The sequence below is a fragment of the Phacochoerus africanus genome, chromosome 14, assembly GCF_016906955.1.
Source record: "Phacochoerus africanus isolate WHEZ1 chromosome 14, ROS_Pafr_v1, whole genome shotgun sequence".
Taxonomy (NCBI): Eukaryota; Metazoa; Chordata; class Mammalia; order Artiodactyla; family Suidae; genus Phacochoerus; species Phacochoerus africanus.
This window is the reverse complement of record NC_062557.1, coordinates 17,835,589-17,845,637: the sequence shown is the minus strand read 5'-3', so window position 1 is coordinate 17,845,637 and position 10,049 is coordinate 17,835,589.

Here is a 10,049-nt window from a genome sequence, read left to right as displayed (position 1 = left end):
TCAACCATGCATGCAGAACACTAGGTGACAGCGACCTTGGCTTTGTGGACACGAAGGGGTTGAGAGACTGGTGGGAAGATGGGAGCTGCAATATTAACAGAGGAAGCCACTGGCCACAGTGAGACTTTCTGAGCTCAGTTTCCCTGTCAAATGAGCAGAGTGATTAGCTAATCAATGATCTTTAACAACTCTGCCAGCGCTATCAAATCTCGTGGTTCTCTTGATGAAGGCGCAGGACCCCGTGTAGTGGGTAGAGACCTGAGTAAGTAAATGATGAATTCAGATATGAAATGGGGATGATGACAAATATCTCACAGGATTTTTTTGTAGAGATAAGAGTGATGCCAGGAGTTTTCGTCATGGCTCAGTGGTTAATGAATCCGACTAGGAACAATGAGCTTGTGGGTTTTATTCCTGGCTTTGCTCAGTGGGTTAAGGATCCAGCGTTGCAGACACGGCTCGGATCCCGTGTTGCTGTGGCTGTGGTGTAGGCCAGTGGCTACAGCTCTGATTAGACCCCTTCCCTGGGAACCTCCACATGCTGTGGGTGCGGCCCTAGAAAAGACAGAAAGACCAAAACCAAAACAAAAAAAAGAGTGATGCCAAATGCCTAGCAGGTGCTGGCTTTCATTTCAGGGGTTGTTATCCTGCAGGCAGGACCAGTGGTGTGCTGGTGCTTACAACTGCTCTGCGAGTCAGGCAAGAGTCTAACATATAATTTGCCAATTTCTGTGCTGCAAATATTGCCACTGCGACTGATTTCAAGCTATCAGTGTGGCGTCATCTTGATCTCTGGAGTTAGAAAGAGATTTGCACAGGTGGCTCTGCAGGCCAATCCGAACCAGCTCCAACACATCACTGGTAAGACCTTGAATCAGGCTTAGTAAGGCTCAGAGGAGGGGACGCCAAGCTGGACCAGTGTGAGTCAGGGAGGAGCAAGAGCCCCCACCAGGCCCTAGCCACCCCAATGGGCACCTGAATTCAGGCGAGGGAGGTGGAAGCTGCCCCAAGTGCCCCTCCTTTCCTCATGCCCGTGAGCACCCAAGGTACACACAAGCACACACAAGCCTGCAGGTGCCTGGAGAGGGTGGGGGGAGGGGGAGGCAGATTCTCCCAAAGTGACACTTTTTCTTCTTTTTTTTTTTTTGCTATTTCTTTGGGCCGCTCCCGAGGCATGTGGAGGTTCCCAGTCTAGGGGTCGAATCGGAGGTGTAGCCTCTGGCCTACGCCAGAGCCACAGCAATGCGTGATCCAAGCCGCATCTGTAACCTACATCACAGCTCACGGCAACGCCAGATCGTTAACCCACTGAGCGAGGGCAGGGACCGAACCCGCAACCTCATGGTTCCTAGTCGGATTTGTTAACCACTGCGCCACGAAGGGAACTCCCCAAAGTGACACTTTTTCAACATTTCATAAAAGATACATGTTGACATCTGACAGTTAAGGCTGCAATGCAGAGAAGTTGCAGGAAGCACCAAAGATGTACCGGAGACATCAGTGGTGGGGCAGAGGCACACATGGAAATATTCAGATGGAAGTTCTTGAGCCTCCACTAGCCCTTCCTTCTGAGGTTAGAACCAAACGCTGCTGGCCTCTGCCTGCTGGGGTGACCCCCCAACTTGCCCATGGAGGCTTCAGAGTTCTGCTTCGGCCTTACTGGTCAGCAGGACTTCATGGAACTGCCCAGTTGGCAGTCGCCGTTTCTGATAATAGTTCCAATAGCAGCTCCTATGTACCAAGCTGCCTGTGTGTGCGAGTATGCGTGCATGCACCCGCCCCAGCGCATGTGTGTGTGCACGGGCGTGCCTGCTCAGGCCTAGAACATGTACCAGCACATGTCTCACTGAAGCCTCAAGCCCCCTGTGAGTTTAGGGCTATCATTATTCCCATTGCACCGACAAGTTAAGTGAGGCCCAGGAAGATTAATAGCTGGTGCACATGACCCAGTTGTAGGTAATGGAAATAAGAGTGAAGCCCACCCCCAGAGGGACTGTCACACTTGCTGTGGCTCCTGATTGACCATGGCTGGCTGAGGGCTGCCCAGGCAGAGCCCTGCCCACAGTGGCCTTTGCATGATTCACCCTTATGGACCATCGTGTGCCTCCCAAGTGCCAGCCATTAAGGGCCTCTAGTCTGGAGGAGGAGATGGTGGTGAAAACAGATTATCTCAATATCTGTGATATTGTGGGACCTCTGAGGAGGGACTCCAAGATCAGCCCTCAGTCCTTACAGCCTGGGCTGTAAGGATTTGTTCCTCCCACCTCCCCCTCTGCCCCGGGAGCTCCTCAACGGGGCCTGAATTTTACTTCTTTCCAAATCTCTGGAGGCTGGCACAGGGCCCAGTACGTGGACGGTACTCAGGTACTATGCGTTGTTGCTGGCTTCTAACTTAGTCTCTGACCGTTTTATGGGGCTGCAGAGATGGAGAGTATCATTCTGATACAACACATGCTCACAGAGGCACCCCCCACCCCCCGTGCCCAGACACGCGCTCCCTGATATGTGCTGCAAACACACACCCTGACACTCTACAGCACAAGTCCAGGCATTCGGTGACACACAGACCTCCCGCCCCGCCTCCCCCATGGCTGTCTAAATTCCTAGGCAGACCCACAGCTGCTCCTGGACCTACACGTTCACACAGGTATGCAAGAGAAGCATTCTTAGGCATCCACATGCAGCTACCTGTCTCCATTCACCAGCCCAAGGCAGCCACGGTGTGGGGATGAAGCAGTTTTCCCAGCCCTCTGCACAGACACACACACACACACACACATATATAAACACGGGCAGTCCCAAATGAGTGACCGGAAAGGCTTGGGTAGGCTGTATCAAATCCAGCTCCTCTTCCTCCTCCCTGCAGCCCTGCCCCCAAACCAGGCCACCCTGCCTGAGGCAAACCCCCAGGAGCTACTCATCCTTGTCTGGCCCTAGGTCCCCCAGGACTCCAAAGCCAAGGCCAGGCCCCAGGCAGAGCCTGGCACTCACACAAGCCTCTGAGTTCACCACCAGGCCATGAGCAAGTGGAAGTGAGGACTTCAAGGCTGGCCATCTCCCTCTCAGCACCCTCACCGCTACACTGGAAATGGGCTTGACCCAACAGGCAGTGGGGCAGGCGGTGCTCAGTAGCTCCAAAGGAGGGAACCAGCACCCAGGCCCAGCCCGAGGCTCGGATACTCAGGAGAGCTGATCCTGGCCAGGAGCTGGTGTGGATGTGCTCACTGTTCTTCTGCCTGTGCTCACCTACTCCCTGTGACCCAGCCTTCTTTGCCATGGCCTCATTATAACTAGCTCTGCTCTGGGAGTTCCCACTGTGGCTCAGCAGTAATGAACCCAACTGGTATTCATGAGGACACAGGTTCAATTCCTGGCCCCGCTCAATGGATTAAGGATCTGGCATTGCCATGAGCCACGGTGTAGGTCACCGTGGCATCTGGTGTTTTTGGGGCTGTGGCATAGACAGGCAGCTGCAGCTCTGATTCAACTCCTAGCCTGGGAACTGCCATATGCCACAGGTGAAGCCCTAAACAGACCAAAAAAATAAAACTAGTTCTGTTCTGACCACTTCCATCCATCCCACCCCTGCACATCTGAGCTTGCCTTAACTCTCACACTCTCTTTTTTTGGTTCCAGGGTGCTATGAGGCATCACACTGGACAGCACTGTCCCTGCTACCCAGGAAAGACACTGATGTCCAGAAAGGTAAGAAACTTCCTCAACATTTTTGGAACTCAGTGGCATTTGGTGGCTGGGTATGTGATCTTTCTTAAACATCAGGCTGAAATAGGACTGAAGCCAAGTGGGGAAAGTGGGCCACAGAACCCCCCTGAGGGATACTCATAGCTATACATGAAAACAACAAAAATGATGGGGGAGAAAGATACCAAAATATTTTTTAAGTGGGTGCTTTGGAGGTTGAGAGTGTGTGTTAAAAATGTTTTTATCCTCTTCGTAGTTTCCAAATTTTCTTTTTTTTTTTTTGTCTTTTCTAGGGCCACACCCGTAGCATATGGAGGTTCCCAGACGAGAGTCTAATTGGACCTGTTGCCACCGGCCTACGCCAGAGCCACAGCAATGCGGGATCCAAGCCACATCTGTGACCTACACCACAGCAACGCCGGATCCTTAACCCACTGACCCAGGCCAGGGACTAAATCCACACCCTCATGGTTCCTAGTTGGATTCGTTATCCACTGAGCCACGATGGGAACTCCAAGTTTCCAAATTTTCTACTGCAAGCCTATTTAACATTTACAATGAAAAACATTTTGGGGACTTCCTGTTGTGGCTCAGCAGTAACAAACTCAACTATTATCCATAAAGACATGAGTTTGATCCCTGGCCCCGCTCAGTGGGTTAAGGATACGGCACTGCTGTGAGTTGCGGTATAGATCGCAGGTGTGGCTCGGATGTGGTGTTGCTATGGCTGTGGTGTAGGCTGGCAGCTACAATTCCGTTTCAACCCCTAGCCTGGGAACTTCCATATGCTGTGGGAGTGGCCCTAAAAAGACCAAAAAAAAATTATTTTTCTTAAAAGGGGGAGGGAATAACTATACAAGAATAAATCTTTAGTGGTAAAACTTTAAGCATTGGCAGGAAAGATATTGGGAGGGGATAGGGGAAGTATTCCTAGACATCCTTCTATGGCATCCACCCATCTCCTTTTCTGTAGGAAGAGCCCTTGTTCTCTCTCGGGAAGCTCGCTCTGGAGTTAGCAGAGCATACCACCCCCCCATGGCAATTCCAATTCGAGGCCATCTCGCTTCTGTTTGTCCTTCCCTTCCTCATCTTCTTGCTCCAGAACAGTGCTCTGAGCGGAGGTTGGGTTTTATGGAAGGTGGCATGACCGTTCCTTGCCCCCTTGCCTGCCTGAGGCCCTTCTCCAGCCCTCGAGACAACAGTGTATTTAGTGAAGGAAGGCTGAATGCAGAGGGAGGTGGGAAAGTGGCAAACTGGATGGACCATCCCAATTGCCAACAGCCTGCTCCATTGTCCCCATAAGTCAAAGTCAACTCAGAACTGTCAGGTGACATATACACCCGTTCTCTGCCTGGGTACTGGGCTCGCTGTGAATACACCTACCCCCAGGGTTCCCACTTCCAGAAGCATTAGGACACAGTGAGAGGACTGGGCAGGCAGCACTGACCAGCAGGCAGCACGCATCTTGCCTTTGGCTATTGCAGATCCCTCTCGGGCCATCCCACTGGCAAAGCACGAACAAAAGACTCCACTTTCAGGTGCTTTCAGCAGAAGGGTTTTCCACACAAACTGCAGCTACTAATAGAGCTCAAAAGAAAGGGAAAAAAATGAAGGAAGGAAGGAAAGAAGGAAGGCAAGAGAAACAACTTTTTTAGGAAATAGAAATAAGAAATCATCCAGAATTTACTATAAAGAACATTCTAAAGATTTGACTCTGAACAAAGGCACTCTTTTTTTTTTGGCTGTACCTGCAGCATGTGGAAGTTCAGGGGCCAGGGATCAAACCCGCGCCAGATCCTTAACCCCCAAGCCACCAGGGAACTCCCCAAAACCCTCTTAACATCTTCTTTTTTTTAATGTTTTTATCTGAGTAACTCTTGCTTCAGGAAGGGAAGGGTGAAAGGAAAGTGTATCCATTTTGAAGTTCGGACTATTTAAGCGGCACCTGGAGGAATGCAATCCCTTGCAAGTTCTAGAAGGTTCCCATCAACAGACCACCTCCACCAGGTCACACTGGCACAACCACAGGAACAAATAAGTTTGTAGGAGGTGCTCATTAACAAATTCTTGACTAGTGACGGCTGGACCACAGCATGTCTTCCTAAACTCAGTGTGGGGCTCCAGTGGCCCAGCAGAAGTCTTTCTACTGAGGAGGGGAGTTCCCATTGTGGCTCAGTGTATTAAGAACCCAACCGACAAGTATCCATGAGGATGTGGGTTCGATCCCTGGCCTCATTCAGTGGGTTAAGGCTCTGGCATTGCCCTGAGCTGCAGTGTAGGTCACAAACACAGCCTGGATCCCTCATTGCTGCGGCTGTGGCGCAGGCCAGCAACTGCAGCTCCAATTCTGCCCCTAGCCTGGGAACCTCCATATGCCACAGGTGCGGCCCTAAAAAGACCAAAACAAAATAAACTGTGAGGAGAGACTCCAATCTTCATTTATCTCCAGGAAACAGTAAGCTCAGGCGCGCACACACACACACACACACACACACACACACACACACTTAATGACTAACTCTGTTTTACTACAAAATTTCCTTTTCATAGAAAGTAGGATGATATACTCTTGGATTTAACAAACTTTGAGCATCTGGTGCTTAGCCCTAGGAGGAAGAGACAACGCCAGGTTCTGTTCTTGAGGAGCACAGAGTCTGTTGGGAAAGACGTGCATACAGCATTTTGAATACTTACACATGCTAGGCGTCGTTCTGAGTTCTCTAGAAATATTGACTTATTTCAACTTTACAACATTTTACCGATGAAGAAACTGAGGCACAGAGAGGTTAAGTAACTGCCCAGCTAGTAAGCTTGGGGTTAGAACCCAGGAAGCCGGTACACGTTTCATCACCATGCTGCAGTAAAGAGAAGAAAGTGTCAAATGAGGGAGGAACCCAGGCGAGAGGACAATCCGTTCATTGTTCCAGGGAGGTGTGTCTGGGACAAGACTGAGAGGTAGTAACACTTGGGCTGGATCGCGCAGAGCGACTTTTTTCCCGTCCATCTTTCTTTGCTTTGCCAAATAGCACAATCCATCCTCATCTGCCACATAAACGTTGGAGAAGGAATCAAGTCTTACCACTGGTTGTTATAGTTCTAAGTCGTGATCCTACAGGGCATCCCTTTGCTATACCGTGTTCCCCTTCGGAGTGAGAAGTAGATTGAAAGGGTGCTGGACTTTAGACTAGAAAATGCTTTTGTGATTTGCTAAACCGTACCACTCTGTTATTGACTCTGGAATCTCATTCTTAGCCCCAGCTCCAATGTCAAGGTCTACACGCCCCCTCCTCTGCCTCTGGATTTAGCATCCAGGTTGTGCCTACATTTCTCCTTTTGAGGAGGCCTTGGGTCTACTATGACCTGCCTGCGATACCACATGTGTCCAATAGGGGTCGCTGGCTACAACAGGATGGGACACCTGTCTGACCAGCGAAAACCCTGGGTTCTCACTTAACCTTGTCCTTGGCTTCTTCTGCGACCTCGGTTTCCGCATCCATAAAATGGACAGAGCACTCCCTAACGGTCTTCCCCACAAAGCAGTGGTGAGAAACATGAGGATGAATGTGAACACCTTCCAGTGTGATTCAAGAGAGGCAGCGCCTGCGTGACTTTCTCACAGCTCCTAACTAGATGATTTCAAAAACGCCGTCATTCCACGACTACCCGCTGAGCATCACTCATTGTGCCAGGTGCCGCACAGAATCCAGAAATCATCTCTACCTTTGCAGTAAAGGACTCTGAGTAAAAGTTTAAAAGCAAGCTGGAACCCTGACGGTGCGGGGGTAGGCGCCAGCTCTCCCGGGTGGACAGTAAAAGCAGTGTCTCCTCCCCTGGGAAAGATAATGGGGTGTGAAATGGCAGGACATCTACTTGTCCTGGACACCTACTGTGGCTGGAAGTCTCTCCCATCCGATAACTCGTCTTTCCTCACACAACCCAGCCTGCACGTGGGGAAACAGACACAGAGAAGGGAAGTGACCTGCCCCCACACCGGGATTCCGGGAACTTCCCCGCCAGCTAATCCCAGAAAGTGGGGTGGGAAAGGGCAGTGCGGGAAGACAAGTGACCCGAGCAGGCGGGGAGGGGCGGGGCAGGGAGGACCTTCCTGTTGGGACACCCTGACCCGGCAGATAGAGGGAGGGAGGCTGGGGCGGCCAGCCTTCTGCAGGAGCGCCCCCTGCTGGTCCCCTGTGCCACCGGTTGCAGAGGCTGCTCCGCCCTCCAGGCAGCACGGGATTCCCCAGAATAGAACTGGGAGGGCCGGGAGGAGCCCTCCCCACCGCTTCACTTTGCACGTGGCGAACACAAAGCTGAGGAGGAAGTGACTTGCTCAAGGACTCTCAGTGAGCCACCCCTGAGCCTTCCGGTGTGGCTGAGCCCAGAGGGCCCCTTCGTCCACGCCCTGTGCCCGGCCCGCCCCCATCGCTCCTCTCCCGTCCCTGCCTGCCCCACAAGCCCATCTCCTCCAGAAACCTTTCCACACTGCAGCCCCAGAGCTCACCCTGTTGTCTCCAAGGCCTGGGAGTTTAAATGGCTTTCAATTCTGAAACGTGGCTTTGTCAGGCAGTGGGCACTATCTTGGGCGCTACAGATGAGGCCTCTTTCTTTGGAATTCTCCACTCACCCACCCAGCCCCTCCCCACCCAGAGGTGCCTGGTATGGAGCCAGACTCTCACTGGGCGGTGAATATTGATGAATGTCTTTTTCTTCTTTCCATTAAAAGCAGCCCAGCAGTACCCCTGGCCCTGGACAGCCAGGGTGCCTGTGCTGGGACTGGATCTCTCCTTTCGAGCCGGTGACCTTGGGCAAGTCATTTGAAATTTCTCAGAGCCCTCATTTCCCCGACTATAAAATCAGGGATGGGCGTTCCCATTGCGGATCAGCAGATACAAACCTGACTAGTATCCATGAGGACACAGGTTCAATCCCTGGCCTTGCTCAGTGGGTTAAATATCCGGCAAGCTGGGAGCTGCGGTGTAAGGTTGTAACTGTCGGCATTAGGTGTAAGGTCAACGTGAGGTTGCAGGCATGGCTCGGAAACTGCGTTGCTGTGGCTGTGGTATAGGCCGGCAGCGGCAGCTCCAATTCAGCCCCTAGCCTGGGAACTTCCATATGCCGCAGGTGTGGCCCTAAAGAAAAAAAAAATTCAGGGGTAAAGCTATTCTTTGGGCTTGTTGTGAGCAGTAAATGAGATAATGTATAAAATGTGGCTGGAACAGCTCCAGAGTCTGCCAGGCTGATTAGTCGGGCTTCCAAGGAGCAGTAGGCTGGGCTCTCTGGCCTCATCCTTCCATCTGGCCGCCTTTATCCTAGATGTGAACCTTCCAACCCTAAGGCTCGCTGCCTCCTGCTTGCTGTTGTAGGAACATCAGGGAAGGGGACACACAATGGCTGTGGACAGATCCTGGGAAAGGCGGATGCTATTAGTGGACAGAAAAGGCTAAACGAGGGACACGGGTAATCAGGTCAAGCCGCCAGGCCGATGCTCCCACCAACATGCTTTCAGGTACCCAGGTCTGCCTCTCTCGCTCCCCTCTTTGTGCTGCCATCCTGCCCCTCCATTCTTTCTAAACATGTCTTTCTGCTTCTGCATCGACTAAATCTTGGTTCCTGCTTCTCTTAGAACGTATAGCCTGCACGTGGCCCATCGTGGCTTCTGTGACACCCCCACGGAGCCACAGCCATTCAGCTCTGGGGTCCAGGGGCATCTGTTGTGTGTCCTAACATGTGTCTGAGGGAAACGTGGGGACCCCACACTGGCACTTCCAGGATCTGCCAAAGGGTGTGGCCAGTGTCAACTGGCTGCCCAAGGGTCAGGTATCTATACCTGGCACAATTGGCTGTGGTCATGGCAACAGGGCATCTGCTGCAGGCATGGCCACAAATATAGTTGCATGTCTAATAGAATAAATATTCAATAAATACGGTCAAGAAAAATAATAATAACAGAAACTCATGGACGTTCATTAGAAATGCATGAGTAAAGGGAAATTGTGAACTGTTTTACGTGGCGCATGGTCCCCCCTAGTTGGATGGACCTTGTGCCAGATTACCCATCTTGCCTGCCCAGATTTTTATGGACTGCGTCTGCTTGAAGCTTGATACACTCATATGCTTGTTACAACAAATACTGCTCCAGGAAATGGTCCCAGGGTCCCTAAACCTGACTGATGGTGTTGCGAGGACTCTCCCCTTCTCCAAACACTCTTTGATGTGATTTTAAAATGAATTTGTGATGTGAAAGGAAAAGGCAGCCCCTGCTCTGCATCTTCCCTTCACTTGCCCACCTGCGGAGCTCCAGACGCTTCCTCTCCTGGCCTTCCTTCCCTCCCCCCTCCCCCATTCCC